Raw genomic sequence first — 15,489 nt, forward strand, 5'->3', positions numbered from 1 at the left:
GCCCCCTGGTGGGCTGAGCTGGCCACACACACACACACACACACACACACACACACACATAAATAAATAAAATTAAAAAAAAATTAAAAAAAAAATAAATAAAGGAGCCTACTTAGAGACCCCTGGGGCCAGCCAAATAGCTCAGCAGATTAAAGAGCCTGCAAGCAGGTGCAGGGGACGGGGGCACCCCCTCAGCATGCTGAGACAATTGAGACTGAATGTAGTGGCACACGCCTGTAATCCCAGCTCTTGGGAGGCTGTAAACAGGTGGATCACTACAAATCTGATCTAGTAGTGAGACCCTGAACACCCTGTAGGCCCTTCCCTAAAATACAAAAAAAAAAAAAAAAAAAGTATTTTAGAGACCCCTGGCTATGGATAGACAAGATTATGACCCAGGGCCAAAACAGGCTCAAGCAGGGCTTCTCTCTGAATCTGTAAGGTGGAAAGGAGCCCACTCTCAGCACAGGGACCTCAGTTGGTCCTCCCAGCGCCCTGCGGGGAGCTGCACAGGGCTGCCTTCCAGACCCAGCCTGGGCCACAGCTCCCACGCTGGGTGAACTCCTGGCCCAGGCCCAAACCTCCACCTACCGCTCCTCTCAGACTGGACCTGCTGCTGCACACAGTAGGGCTCTCTTGGGCTCAGACACACTGGGTCCCTATACCCAGAACCTGGGGAAAGGAGACATTGCCCCAGAAGGGTCTGGGCCTCACCCTGGGAGCCCTCCAGCTGGGTTCTGGTGACTGTGTGCGGGGCAAAACCATTATGCAGCTTAATGAGGAGAAGGTGCCAAAGACACGTGTATTTACAAACCCGCCGCTGCCAGCCACACCGCAGCCCCAGGAGTCTGCCAAGCGCCCTGGCAGGTGGGCTTCTGAGCTGCCTCTGTCGGCACCCTCCAGAGGGTACCATCTAAGCAGTGGGTGTCCGGGGCCACTGCAGGCAGGCAGGTGCCACCCACTAGGAGCTGTCCTGTCCCTGGCAGAGTCCCACCCAGGCCCCTGCCCTCCCAGCCCTGAGGCAAGTGCAGGGCTGCCGTGGAGGACTACCAAGCTACCTCTTCGGCTCCTCTTGCTCCATGATGCCAAGGGTCAGGCCCAGCCTCCATTGTGGGGAGAAGAGGACATGGCCGAAGTCAGGCCCCTCCATCTACCACGCTATCACTCTGACCCTCCCCAGGCTCACTTCCTGATGCTGCTTGCTTGTGACCTGGAGCAGATGACCTCATCTTTTGTGCCTCAGTTTCCACAATTGTGAAGTAGGATAATGACAGTGCCAGCCTCACCGATGTGGAGGAGATGACCCGGTGGCTGGGGTGCATGACAAAGGACAGCCTAGCTTACTGCACCTCCTCGCCAAGCCTTAGCTGGTGGTGCGCCAGCGGCTGTTTACGACACCAGCCTGTGCAAGGTGGCACAGGCAGGACCGGCCCACAGTGCCTCCTGCTCGTGCATGTCACACCTCCTGGTCTCAGCACGAGCTGTTCCCTCTTCTGGGAAGTCTCAGGTGTCCCTTCGCTCTTGGCAAACTCTCACCTCCCCTCTGTACTCTAGACACGTGATTGCTTAATCCCCCTGGAAGACACCGTGTGTCTTTACAATCCCATGGAGCTTTCACAAGTCTGAGAGACAGATGTCTACACTTTCTTCCTTCAGGTGGGGAAACCAAGGCTTGCCAATTAAATGGTGACCTCCCTAGCTGGGGGCAGACCGCCTCAGTGTTACCTCCTGCACCTTTCTCATGCCCACCTACTTCCCTCTCATACCCACCCCCAAACTTGGGCCTCTGTCTCCAGGCTGTTGTCCCAGCTGAGCAGCTTGCATGCAGGGGTCTGGGAGGAGGACAGGCCAAGGAGCCAGGGGAGCCTGGGGAGCCACCGCTAAGCACCGGGGTGGGGAGGGCTATGCGCCTATGCGAGCAGAGGCCTGACCCTCTGTCAGCCGGGAGAAACTTCCAGAGGAATGCAAGCTATGAGGGAGTGGGGGGAAGGCAGGCCCAGGCAGTCACCATGCACAGAGAGGGAATGGAGGAGGGGGTGGGCAAGGGAGACCCCAGCCCATCCGTTCCTGGAATCATGGCAGGCCCCGAAGTCAGCCCCAGGAAGGCCCATCTGGCCCCAGGGCTCTGCTCAGCTGGGCAGATGATTCAGGGAAGCCAATGGGGTGTGTCAGACAGAACCAGCTCCAACCAGCCCAACTCGCGGAAGTGTGACCTCAGGCGTGACATCTCCCAGTCCTAGCCTGCTTTGCCTTTGGTGTGATCATGGTGAAGCACCCAGGTGGTGTTCACATATCTGGGCAGGGCAGACCATCAAGGCGGTCACAGTCCTGAAGGCAGCGCCCCTTTCCCCCAAGAACTCTTGGCTTCACACTGCCCTCGGTCCTCTCCACCTCATGATGGTCTTAGACACCACAGCCGCACTGGATAGGAGAGGAAACCATGCCAAGAGGTCAGGGCATCCCCAGGGACATGCGGTGCAGCAGTGGGGACTAGAGTCTGGCCCTGCCGTGTGTGCTGGCCCCTCTGGACCACAGGCTCCCGGCTGGAAGGTGCCCTGTGTCTACATCCTCAGCCCCCAGCCTAGGGGTCAAGGGCAGCAGGCCTCAGGGGCTCGTTGAAGGAACAGAGGTGCTCCCAGATGTGACCCCCGAACCTCCATTATAGGCTCCTTTCCCCAGTGATGGCCCAGATCTAAGATCTGTGCTACCCATAACTGGGCCTCCCTTTGCCAGAGCAGACCTGCCCTCTTAGCCCCAAGCCCCACCCTGGCACTGAGGCTCAGAGGCAGGTGATGGGGCAGAGCATTCTGATAAAGCAGTAGCTCCACCAGGCCACAGGTGGAGGAGGAACAAGAATGGGCCAAGGACTTCCTGCCCTGCGGGGAGGGACTCTCCACCACTATTCAGTGGTTTCTAAATTGTCTTATAAAACCCAGGGATGACCCAAGAGTGCCTGTGGGCAGGGCGGAGAGGACTGGGGAGCAGGTCCAAGCAGGTGGTGACAAGGCTGCTCCTTGCCACCAGGCTCCAGCCCAGCACACGCATGTACCCATGCCCTGTGGGTCTGGGGAGCTCCCGCACCCCTGCCAAGCCAACTGCTCCTCTTCACACCCCCTTCTGAAGGCTGGGCCCTGGGAACCTCATGGGTGCCGTCTGGGGCTTTGGATCCTCAAAGGTCTCCTAAGGAGGTGCCACTGGGGGTTGGGGGGCCAGAGAGACACAATGGCCTCCCAGCTTTGGAGACCTGTCTGCCGTTGCTGCTCAATTTTTGAAATTGTAGGTTTCAAAGAAAGGTAGAAGCCTGTGCCCTGAACTCCGGGCAGGTCACCAGACCAGCACAGTCTTCCTGATGGGTGAAGAGCATTTTAAAGATTAAATGACACAGGTTTAGGACTGGGAGGGGGTGGCTCAGTGGTAAAGTGTTTGACTAGCATGTGCAAGACCCTGGGCCCCACCCACTGCAAAAAAAAAAAAAAAAAAAAAAAGAATAATAAAGGCATAACTTGTGGTAGCTGGCTCTTCCTAGCAAGCACACAGCATGGAGAACTGACTCTCTGCTCAGCCTCAGCCACCTTCCTGCCGTGTCTGTGAGCTGGCACAGGTCCCCGGGTGCACCGCACACTTTATTTACCCCATCCCCTTCCCTCCCTCTGTGGGACAGTTGTGCTCCTCCCACCCACAGGAGGAAACTGAGAAAGGCAGGTGACTCACCAGGTGGCACCTCAAGGAGGGAGTAGAGCTGAGGCCAGACCCCAGCTCTGTCCCACTCCAGACCAGTGCCCCCGCCCCTGGGGTAACAGCTGTGATCTTTGGCAGGTTGCCTGTGCTGCTGACATTCTCTGTCATGACCTGGAACCATCACAGTCTTGGGGGAAGGGAGGGGCCGTTCAGCCTGAGTGATGGGGACAGCGATGGGGACAGTGAGGATGGGGAAGAAGGTGGAGGGAAAACATGAGTAAAGCCAGGCCCAGAACCTCTGTGTCATGCATACAGCAGGGCAGAGAAACTACAGCTCAGCCAAGGGGACCCGTGGTCGTTTCTGCAGTGACCTCCACCCTCCGAGTGGCCTCGGCTGAGGCACCTGCATCTCTGAGCTTGCTCAAATTCCTTGAGCCTGCCGTGGAGTTGAAAAGGGTCACCTCATGCTCTGACGTGGGTATTTGTGGACACCAGACAGGCAGAGTGCCCAGCACCCAGCAGGTGTCCACCAATGGCTTTCTGCCTCTTCTCTTCAGGATGTGAGGCCAACACAATCTTTGCCCAAGCAGGTGGTGTCACTGGGCAAAGAGAGGTGCCAGTAACTTCCATGGCCCTGCCCCAGCTTCCAAGGCTGCTCAGCAAAGTCCCACTGGTGTCCCTGGCCAGCACCAGATGCATGTCCCCACAGGCTGGTCCTGGCAGGGGGATCAGGCACAGAGCCCCACCACAAGTGAAGCAGGAAAGCAGGTATGACCAACATTCATCCTTGTGTCTGCTGGCCCAGGGCACTGGGGTTAATAGCAGCCAGCCTGCAAATGGGACTCTATCTGGGGGCCTCCTGGAGTGACAGTCACACCAGCTACCTCGGGCAGCCTCGGAGGATCTGGGGAACCAGAAGCAGAGACATCCTGGCTCTGGAAAGCCACAGGCACTACCGTGTCTGCTATCCCAGCAACCCAGAAGTACAGTTCCACCAGAGAAAGGGGGTGACAGGTATGAGTCTGTGCAGGTATGTCTGGAGCTGTGGATGCAGCATGAAGGAGCACCTAGGAGAGGAGGGAAGGACGGCCAGATGGAGGGATGTGCGGAGGGATGGGTGGATACATGGATGGGTGAGTGGATGATGCACGGATGCAAGGGTAGACGGGGTGGATGGGTGGACGGATGATGGACAAGTGGGTTGGACAGATTTGGATTCAGGAAACCCCAGGGATGGACACTTCTGTGGCAGTAACTATCCATGCCCTACCTATATGTGCACCTCCCATGGTCCTGTGGCTCCGCCTCCCCAGCCACAGAACACACTGCGCCAGGGTGTCCAGAGCAGCCTTTGCTGAACACAGACAGGAGCTGAAAAACAAATGCCTGAAGTTCCTCACCCCATAGAGGGATAACTCTAAGGCATGCCCTCCACGCTGTCCTGGAGGTCCTCGGTGGAACCAAGACCCCTGGTCTACTTGCTCACCTGCCCGTTGACATGCCAGCTGGGGGCTGCTGTCTCCTGTCCCGTCTCTGGCCTGCTCTTGTTGCATATCCAGGAATCCCCTCCTGGACACACAGTCTGCATTCAAATCATTGGCTCGGGTCTGCTCCAGGGAGACCAGACTTAAGACAACACTTGGGCTACTTGCCTGGAATCTTGGACAAGTCACTCAGCTCCTGTATTTCCATTTCCTTGTCTATAAAATAGGAATAATTTTTGAGCATCTGCCACAGGCCATTGATTCAGAGGAGGCAGGGTCTGCCTGTGCCCCTCGTCTTGCTGGTATGGAAGGTACAGACAGAAGGGGGCCAAGTCCTGGCCCAGAGGAACTCCCCTGAGATGGAAATGAGGGTTGAGTCCCAGCCACAGGGGCGGAAGACCAGAATAAAATCCTAGCTTCTCCCATCCTCCCTGTGTGCCCCTGGCCAGCAACACATTGGTTGGTGACTCTGTCTACCTTTCTATTGCATGAGGGACATGACAAGAAGCCACTTTGCAGGGCTTTGGTGAAGAGAGAGAATGCAAGAGGGGTAGACACCACATGTTTGATACAGCATGTGACAGAAGGAGGAAAAAGTCACCATCAGTGTTGAGAGATACAAAAGACAAAGGGAACCATGAGCCCAGGGCACTCACAGCTGTAACAGAGGGGGCTGGTGTCCTGGCAGCTCAGAAAGGACCCTGGTGGCCCAAGGAGTGGGCGAAGATGAGGACAACCTCCAGGGCCCTGAGCCCCGCTGCCAAGGGCCCCACAAGTTGAGGGGAGGCTGACCATTTACCTTGGTGGCCCCTGCTCCCCCAACTTTTCCATAAACCTTGGGCTAATGGACTGTAATCCTGGTCTAAGCTGAGGATGGCTTCAGGAGTGCCTCCCACAGCCAACGCAGTAAGAATAGAAGGTGCTGCTCTTGCCCCATGGGCCTGGTAGAAATACAGGGGCCTGGGTCCCAGATTCTAGATGAAGCTACAGCAGGTCTGAGGTGGGCCCAGCCAGATTAAGGGGCTACTTATTTGTTCCATCATGCACTGCCTCTTGCATATGGGGAAAGTGACGCCCTAAGAACTGACCAAGTGCCTTGCAGTATCCCATCGCTGGCAAGAAAGGGGGAAGTAAAAAACATCGGGCAGGAAGGAAAAACTGGGACTCAGCCACAGGGACCCAGGGCTGCTCATGCAGTGACCTCCCACCACCGTGTGGCCTCACTGAGATACTTCTGTCTCTGAGCTTGCTCAGGTGCTGCCAACCTGCAGCAGAGGTGAAAAGGGCCACCACTATCACTGATGTGGGCATTTGGGGATGCCACACAGGCACAGTGTCCGGCATTCAGCAGGCACCCACTGATGGCTTTCTGCTCCTTCTGCTCTGGGTGTGAGGCCAAGACAATCTTTGCCCAAGCAGGTGGTGTCTCTGGGAGCCAGGATGGCACAGAAGGGACTTCTAGGCCCGGTGCTCACCCAGTGTCCTGTCCCCTGGGGACACCAGCCTGGCTGCCAGCCCCCCTCTGCCCACTGTAGGTGAACTTACGGCTCTGAGAGGCACCAGCAGGTGTGAGTCCAGGAAGCCTCCCAGAGCCTCTGAGACACTCATGGGGCAGGGGGCAGGACAGAGCTACAGGGCAAGAGAGGGCCCAGCCCAATGCCACCATAGTTTTTTTCTGCCAGAATGGCATTCTCAGGAATAGTAGTCCATTTGTAGAGAATTACTCAGCTCTGGCCCCCCAACTGCCTCAGGAGGAATGGGGGTGTACCTGCAGCCCTGCCTGACAAATGCCCCGGCAAGTCCCAGCACAAGATCTGCCCGCCTGCCCGGGACAGGGAGGGAGGTGGTGGCAGCCGGCCAGGCGGGGATCTAGACACTGCTAGGCAGCCTGTGCCCCACACCAATCATGGCTGCAACCGCCAGAACCTTCTCCTCCTCTTCCTTCTTCTCCTCTCTTCCTCCTCCTCTTCCTCCTCCGCCTTCTCCTCCTTCTCATCCTTCTCTCTGAGAGCAGGAGTGCAGTTGTCAACTTTTCATGCACACACACACACACACACACACACACACACACACACAGAGCCAAGCATACTTAAGCCCAGCCCTGCTGGGCCAGTGTCCCCAGGCACCAGCCAGCTAGGAAAGGACACACACTGTCGAGCCCTCTGCTCAAGCTCCACAAGAAGACAAGGAGCTTATACAAGAGCTAAAGATCCAATTCCAATACTATGTCTTAAGTCACTGTGTGACCTCAGACAATACGTTCTATGTCTTGGGGCCTCACTTTCCCCACCTGTCAAGTGGGAATAACGTTGTGTAATTAAAGGCATCTGTGGATGCTGGCCAGGGCTGTGGATGCACCCTGAGAGACCTGGGACTTGGCAAACAAGCCAGGCTGCCTCAATCTACAGTGCATGTGTGTGGTTGTGTTGGTTCAATCAACAAGCACTTATAGGGTGAGTTTGAGACGGGTGATTCTGCTTTCTAGGTCTCAGTATTTCTACTTGTAAAATGAGCTGGTTAGGGGCCAGCCAAATAGCTCAGCAGATTAAAGTGCCTGCTTAGGGGCCAGGGGTTCGATCCCTGCGTCTGCCGTGCCAGCCCCACCCTGGGGTGCTCCAAGACAGCAATTGAGACTGGGCGTGGTGGTGCGCACCTGTAATCCCAGCTCTTGGGAGCTGTAAACAGGCAGATCACTATGAGTCTGATCTAGTAGTGAGACCCTGAACACCCTATAGACCCTTCCCTAAAATACAAAAGAAAAAAACAAAGAGCTGGTTTAGACACAGCCCTCCATAGCCTCATGATTTGCATGCATGATAATCATTCATGCAACATTTTGGTGCTACAGAGAGAAAAGATGGAAAGATGGGAGGTCTCAAGATGGTGCCGTCTAAGCAGAAGGAGTGCATGGCAAAGAGTGAAGCTCCAGGCGCTGGAAATTTCCATGTATAACGAAGAGCAAAATTCAAAACCAGCATGGGTTCCTCGCCTAGCTGTCTGCCCTCTGTCACAGAGGCCATAGCGAGGGTACGTTACCACGTACGGGCTGTGTGGCCTTGGCCCAGTGGTCAACACCTTGCTGCCCTGGTCTCCTCATCTGCAGACGTGGGATGCTTGTCCTGCTTTCCAGGGGCAGCTCTCAGTGTTAGGAAATCACAGGTGTGGGCCCCAGAGGTGGCAGGGTTGCCTCTTCTGAGAATTCCTCTTCCTCCTGCGCTCTGAGCTAAGCTCTGGCTTGTGCTACTTGGGGATGGCAGGAGCCCAGCAGGCGAGACTCCTGCTCTTCAGGGTATCACATTCTCCTCAGGAGAAACAGAGAAAGGCTGAGAAGGATGGGCACTGGGGCCCCTGGGAAGCTCTCCTGGGGGGTGGGACTGAATTCCAGGGCAGCCATGCAGAGATTAGGGGAAACACCCCAAGCAGCAGGGTCTGTGCAAATGTCCTGGGGCAGAGACCAGCTTGAGGGTTAGAAACAAGAGGCCCAGGGGCGGGGTCTACAGATTTTCAAAGAACAATGAAGTCAGAGGAAGGGCACATGAAGCCTTGGAGGCCACTAAACTCCCCATCACCTTCATTCTGTCCCCTATCTCCTTCACCCACAGGGCAGAGCCCAGACTCCTGGGAAGCAGGCCACACACGGAGGGCTTTTCCCAAATGTGGAGAAGCTGTTAAGTTTTTTTCCCAGTGTGAGGAGCAATGGCTCCCTCTGAGGAACAGGGATGCGCAGAGGAATGTGGCCCCTGTGAGGGCCCCCCTGAGACGAAGTCACAGCCTGAAAAGGCTAGGCCCCACAGGTGGGGATTAGATGGCTGCAGGGCAGGGGTGGGGTTAGGCCAAATCCCCACAGTGCTAAGCCAGGCAGGGCTTCCCCTGCCCCAGCTGCTGGCCCTGAAGCCCCCTTGGCTGACCCCATACCCACTAGGGAGCTAAGCCCTTGTCCCTTCCTGTCCATCATCAAAAAGAGCTGTGGAGGTGAGACCCCTGGCCAGAGCCCTAGAGAGTGGGAGGTCCCAACCCTCCTCTCTCCTCCATGACCCTTCAGGACCTGCTTGGAGAACTCCAAGCCAGGGCTCTAACGGCACTCAGCCCAGGTCCCCCTGTTCCACACTGCACAATCCTAGTCCCTGGGAAGCTTTTGTGCATTAACCAACCTTAAGGTCTCCTGTGTGCAAAAGTAAGTCTGAGTCATAGATATGCCACTCAGTGGGTTTGCATACACTGTACACACCCCTGTGAGACACTTCTCACCCCCTCCTGCTCACCCCACCCTGCCCACCTCAGGCTGACTGCTGCCTTGACTTCTACCACTGTGGACTGGTCTGCATATGTGCTCAGTCACAGCCATGCTCTTTGATCTATGTCCTCCTTCAGCCAGCTCGGGTAGGGCTGGGCTGCTGTAGCCTTGCAGGGACAACTTGCTCCTTCTCAGTGCTGTGTAATATTCCACCCTGGACTGCATGGAGTCTGTGGATAGGCAGGAGCACTTTCCTCCAGGAGGAGTGTAGCTGTTATCTACTGCTGTGTAACAAGCAATCCCCAAACAAAGCAACTCCATCATGACTACAAGCACCCACTCTCTCCTAGTCTCTGCAGGTCAGGGGTGTGCTGAGTAGCTCTGGCTCAGGCTCTGAGGCCCTTCAGGGGATAGAATTTCACCACAGGTGTCCCTACCCCTGCACATGGCTCTCCAATCACTCATCTTGTCACCTCACTGTGAGGTCCAGGCTAAGGCCCAGAGGGAAGATGGAGGAAACGTCACCCCTAAACCTTAGGTGTTCCCCACATCCCAGCAGGGTGTAGACAGAGACGTGGTCACCTATGACTGTGTTCTGGGCACCTGAGGCCCCAGGGCATGGAACATACATGCCGAAGTCCTGGAACACAGCTCCACCTCAGAGTGCCTGGCTGGCAGGACGAAGGAGCCGTGAAGACCACGGAGTTTTACACGAGGATAATCGAGGATAATCACAGTGGAAGGAAGGACCTGGGCTTGGAGAAGAGAAGCCTGGTGAGAGGACCGCAGAAGGCAAGAGGCCTCATCCTGCAGCCAGGCTCTGCCTTCAGGACGGCGAGGGGCTGCTGCAGAGTTTAGGGTTCCTTTTTCTTTTCTTTTAAACTGGGGATTGAACCTGAGCTACATGTCCAGCCCTTCCTTTTTTCTTTTTTTCTTTCTTTCTTTCCTTCTTTCTTTTTTTAGTTTCATTTTGAGACACGGTCTCTCTAAGGCACTAAGGTATCTAAGCAGGACTCAGACATCCTGCCTCAGCCTCCCTCAGTGCTGGGATTACAGACATACATTCAGACAAGCTGGCAGCCAAGAACATTCTTTAGGGCCTTCCCAGCTCCACTCAACTTGATGGCCCTTCCTGCCTAGCCTAGGGGCCCTGCTGGCTTTCCCACCCTGTGCCTCAATTTCCCCTGCAGGTAAGAGCAAACCTTCTGGGTTTTCCACTGGAATTGATGAGAGGCGGAGGCTGTGCATCTGCCCAGTGCCTGGCACAGGACACCAGGCTCTGCAGGGCCCCCACCAGGCTACCTTGCCATTCTGCCAATCCTGGGACACCATAATGGGCCCTATTTTCTCACCTCCAGCTTTGACCCCCATGGCTCCTTCCTTACCTACCCTGATTCCCTCATCATTAACTCTCAGGGACTGAGCTTGAGAGGGGAATCCCCTGACTGTGACTGATCTCGTGGCTGTCAGGCAGCAAAGGGGTCACCACTGCCATTGCGGATGCTCTTGGGCACTCTCAGCATCTGTCACACTTTAGGGCCCCTGACAGGCTCTGTCCACAGAGCCAGGTACCCTGTATAGTTACTTGGCTTGAGTCCATGCAAGAACCTGGGCAGATGGGTCATTTATCCCCACCTTGCAGGCGAAGAAACTCAGGGACAGGGAGAGAGATCATATTTGCTCAGGATCGAATGCTCAACCGGAGCCCAGGTTCACCTCTTTGAAGCATCAACCTGCCGCACGTGTGTGTGCTCCCTTGCATGCCGGGCGTATCCTGCCGCCATCCCTCACAAGGCCCCTAGACTCCACGCTGTTCCTGGTGATTCCGGTGCTCTGCAGCTCACAGGAGGGCTGCGTTTCCTGCTCATTGCACCCTAGTGAAGGAGGCCCTGCAGCTTTGCCGTCTTGCAGCAGCTGAAGTCATGTGCCCTAGGTCACTGGCAGAGCTGGGCATTGGACTCAGAGCTCCTGGAGGTCGGCACAACCCTGGAGCTGGCCAACAGGGTGGGTCCACTATGGCCTCCCCAACATCTTGAGGTGAGTTGGCTTGACCCCCCACCCGGACCTGGCCCTGTTGACCCAGCCTTTCCCTCCCGGCCTCTAGGGTACCTTCTGCCCAGGAGGCCCCACCCTCGGGTTCCCGGGCCTCAGGCTCTTCTTCCTTTCTTCTTTCACTCTGAGCCAAGCAGGTTAAAAACACGCCAAAAATGAGCCCCCTCTCGCTTTAGTGCACTCACATAATGTGTGGCAAAAGAGGCTGCATTAATCGCTCGGGACCCACATTTTTCAGTGACATTAATCTCTAGCCGGAAAAGCCTCTCGGGACGGTTCTTTTCAGTCTGAAGGCACTTAACGTGGGCCAGGAGAGCGGCGGGGGCCGCCTGGAATTCCTCTCTGCCTCCAGCACCACACCCTCCAGCCCAGCCCCACAGCTTTCCTGGTTACAGCAGGCAGGTGGGCGGGTAGGGGAGATACCTGCAGGGGGCAGGGGACAGAAGGAGCTGTGCTGAGTGAGTTGGTGTGCCACACACGCATGCAGTGTGCCCGCCCAGAAGTGAGGAGACCGGGGCTTGGCTCACACTTGTCCCTAGGACGAGCAGCAGAGTGCACAGCGGGTCTGTGTGTTCAGAGAACAGGCACTGGTGCACGCTAGTGACCATGGTCCATGGTGTGCCTGTGTGTGTGTGTGTGTGTGTGTGTGTGTGTGTGTGACTGAAAGTGTGCAAGAGTGAGTGAGATATGTACACAGGAACTCACTGAGAACGACTTCACAAGAAGCTCTGGCTGCAGACAGAGCAGAGTTGTGTACGCCACGCTTCAGAGGTCTGCGTGCACAGGTGTGGGGAAGACAGGGATCAGCCCAGGGTGCACCAGCAGGAGGCAGTGCCCCACACACATGTGCATCTGACAGGCAGGCACATGATCATGTCACGCTGGTCCCCGTGCCAGGTGACAGCGAGACAGAATGAAAAAAGGCACCAGCTGCAGACTGGGGTCACACCATTCCCAGGGGCTGATCACACATCAGCAGCTTCTCATTGGTGGTGGCTCGGAGCCGACTGTGGCGGCCAGGCTGATGTTCACACCACAGGAACTGACAAAGGCCACGTGCCTCAAGGCTTGCTTTCACCACGGAGCAGGATGCACCCTGTGCCCAATCGGGTCACCCCATGTGTGCTGACCTGTGTGTATATGTGTGCATGTATGCACATATGCACTTCTGCACCCCAAAGTAGCTCCAACCTCTGCACCCCAAAGTAGCTCCAAAATCGTGCAGTAGAAGCCCTTAGGATTAGAACACAGAGCCAGAGAGGAGGAACAGGGAAAAGGCTGATGGAGGCAGTGTGAAGTGTTTGCTTCACCCCCAGGACTGGAGCCCTTCGCAGCCAAGCTCTGCGTGGGTGACCCTCCAAAAAGCAGAACAGTTGCCCCAGAAAGAAACATGGTCATGTGGACACACGAAGCGCTGTGACCCCCTCTCAGCACTCAATGCTGTCAAAGCCACCTGCAGTGAGACACACAGCCCCCCAGGGAGACATGGGCACTCTGGGTCAGGTGACCAGGATGGGGAAAAGCTGGCCAGGGGGTAGAGCAGAGAGCCAGCACCCCCAGGGAGCTGTGCATCGTTGAACAGTGGCTTCACCTTTCTGGGCCTCAGCTGACTTATTGTGAAATAGAGGTCATGATACCACCCTCCTATGTTTTGGAGTTTTACATGTATATCGGGGGGACACAGAAGCGAAGGCTCATGCTGATGCACAAAGCACTTGGGACAGCGTGCAACAAGGCGGGTACTTTATTATGTTGGCATCACTCGAAAATGTGAACATAGGGGAGGAGGTATCACAGGCTGCCTCTCTGCAGCGAGCACTGGATTCGGTGCCCTTTGCCAGCCCGGACTGAGAGAGCAGGTGGCCAGCCTAGGTTAACCCTTCTGCATATCAAAGATAATCCTCCCTGACTCCCAGAGCTCCAGAGAAAAGCAAAGAAGAAACCATGGCTGTGTCTACACCCGGAGGATGATATTCCTCTGCTCAGCAAAAGGGGTTGGGGTTCAAATAGTTAGCGCTGTCATCACTACTACTGAGCGCTTCCACCCAGCCACTTGGTGGTAACATGTCACAGCTTAGTTCATGCCGTCCTCTCCAAGGTCATAGCTGCTGACGTTAGCCCCAATCTACAGATGGGTACAACTGAGGCTTAGAGGGGTCAAAAGACTTGCCCAAGCCATACAGCTAGGAAGTGGTAGACTCAGTCTGTGTGCTACCCAGATCTCACTGCTGCGCTACTACCCAGCGGGCGTGGGAGTTAGCCAGGACACAAGGCCTTAGACAGCTTCTGAGTGGCCAGCCTGTGAATGTACAGCCCAGACCCCGAGAGCCTCATGCCAACGGGATGCATGTGCCAAGGCCCAGGGGCAGGAGCAGAAAGAAGAGTGAGGTGGCAGGGAGGGGCTGGCCCTGAAGATGGGGACCCCACAAAATGTCAGGGAGTTTACACTCTTGCCCAAGAATGAGTGTTAATGAGGGGCCTGGCGTGACCTGACGGTGACTGTCTCTCTGTCAGTGGAGAACACATGGGATAGGAGACCAACCTGGAGGCTGAGAACCCATTAGGGAGTGGCCACTTCATCAAGGTGGCAGAAACAAGAGCCTGGACATGGGCAGTAGCCAGGTGTGGGAAGGGATGCGCAATTCTAGAGATACTGGGGGCCATCGGCCTGGCAGGGACCTGTGACAGAGGAAGGAGGGCTGAGGCCAACACTTTAGGCCAGGAGGACTAGATGGATAGTGGTGGCACTGAGGTAAATATCATGTATTCTTGTGGGGGACCAAGTGACAGCTTTTAACAGGGAAGGGTCTGGAACTGAGCCCATTTCATAATGCAGGGACCAGGGTACAACATAAATTCTCAAACTGATGCCAAGTGACTCTCATAGACACAAGACTCCTAGTCAGCGTGACCAGAGACGGTTACATCCCATCCTACGGCACAAGGGAACTCAGCTGCAGGGGCCATATTTAGTCATACAGGCCATTTAGAAGCAGTTTTTCCAGTGCTGGGCAAAAGTCAGAGATTCAGGCAGATTCAGGGGTTGACACAAGGCGAAAACATCTGCGGCTAAGATTGAGAGAGACTGCGGCCCTAAACACCCAACACCAGACAGCAAGATGCAACAAGATGCGACCTCAGTCCTGCAGCCATCAGGCACTGAGTAGGGCTACTGACCAGAATAAGCTAAATGTGGACTCTCTTCAGAGCCTGGTGGCAAGCCCCACCCAGCTGACACCTTGGCTCAACTTAGGAAACTTGAGCAGAGAACTCAGCCCTGCCACCCACTGCCAGCTCTCCTAGCCAAGGGGCCATTACTTAGTGGGAGGTTTCCGGCTTGGGAGACTCCCAAAGCCCTGGCAGCTTGAAGTGCCCCCCGCCCCAGGCATCAGTCCTGGGTTCTGGGTGACAACTGATGGATCCTCTAGTCTTAACCTGTCTGGGTATAGAGGACAAAAAAGTAAAGCCTGGAGCGGACAGAAAGTCCCCTGGCAGGGGCCGGGGAGATGGCTCAGTAGAATAAGCGTTTCCCTGGCAAGAGCAAGGGCCTGAGTTCAATCCCCAGTTCCACAAAAAATAAAAAAAATAAAAAAAAAAAAGAAAGAAAGAAAGTCCCCTGGCAGAATCGGACTGTGGTCTCCCAGGTACCTCTAGATGCCGTGTATTCAGCAGGAGCCTCGGCTTCACAGCGGAGATAGGGACCCCAGCCCCAGCTTCATGTATGTCACAGGAGTGGCAGGTGGAGTAGATATTGTGGTGCAAAAGCCCTTTGGTTTTGAAGACCTGTGCAGGAGCAGGGGAGGTAGTGGCCCATCCCCAGGGTCAGTAGTCTCAGGCCAGGCTTGAGAGTCTCGCAAGCGCCTGGCCAATCTCAGCCCCAGCAGGTAACCATGGCAAAGGCCTGGGTGACCTCCTCCTCCTCCTCTTTCCCATCCACTGTCCTCCATTCCTCCTCCCCAGAGCCTCCCAGCCACCCTCTCCTCTGCGGCATGTTGGCCCTGCCTCTGCCCTGGTGCCTGCATCCTGCCTGGGCTACCACAC

The sequence above is a fragment of the Octodon degus genome, unplaced genomic scaffold (assembly GCF_000260255.1).
Source record: "Octodon degus isolate 3935 unplaced genomic scaffold, OctDeg1.0 scaffold00092, whole genome shotgun sequence".
In the NCBI taxonomy this organism is placed as follows: domain Eukaryota; kingdom Metazoa; phylum Chordata; class Mammalia; order Rodentia; family Octodontidae; genus Octodon; species Octodon degus.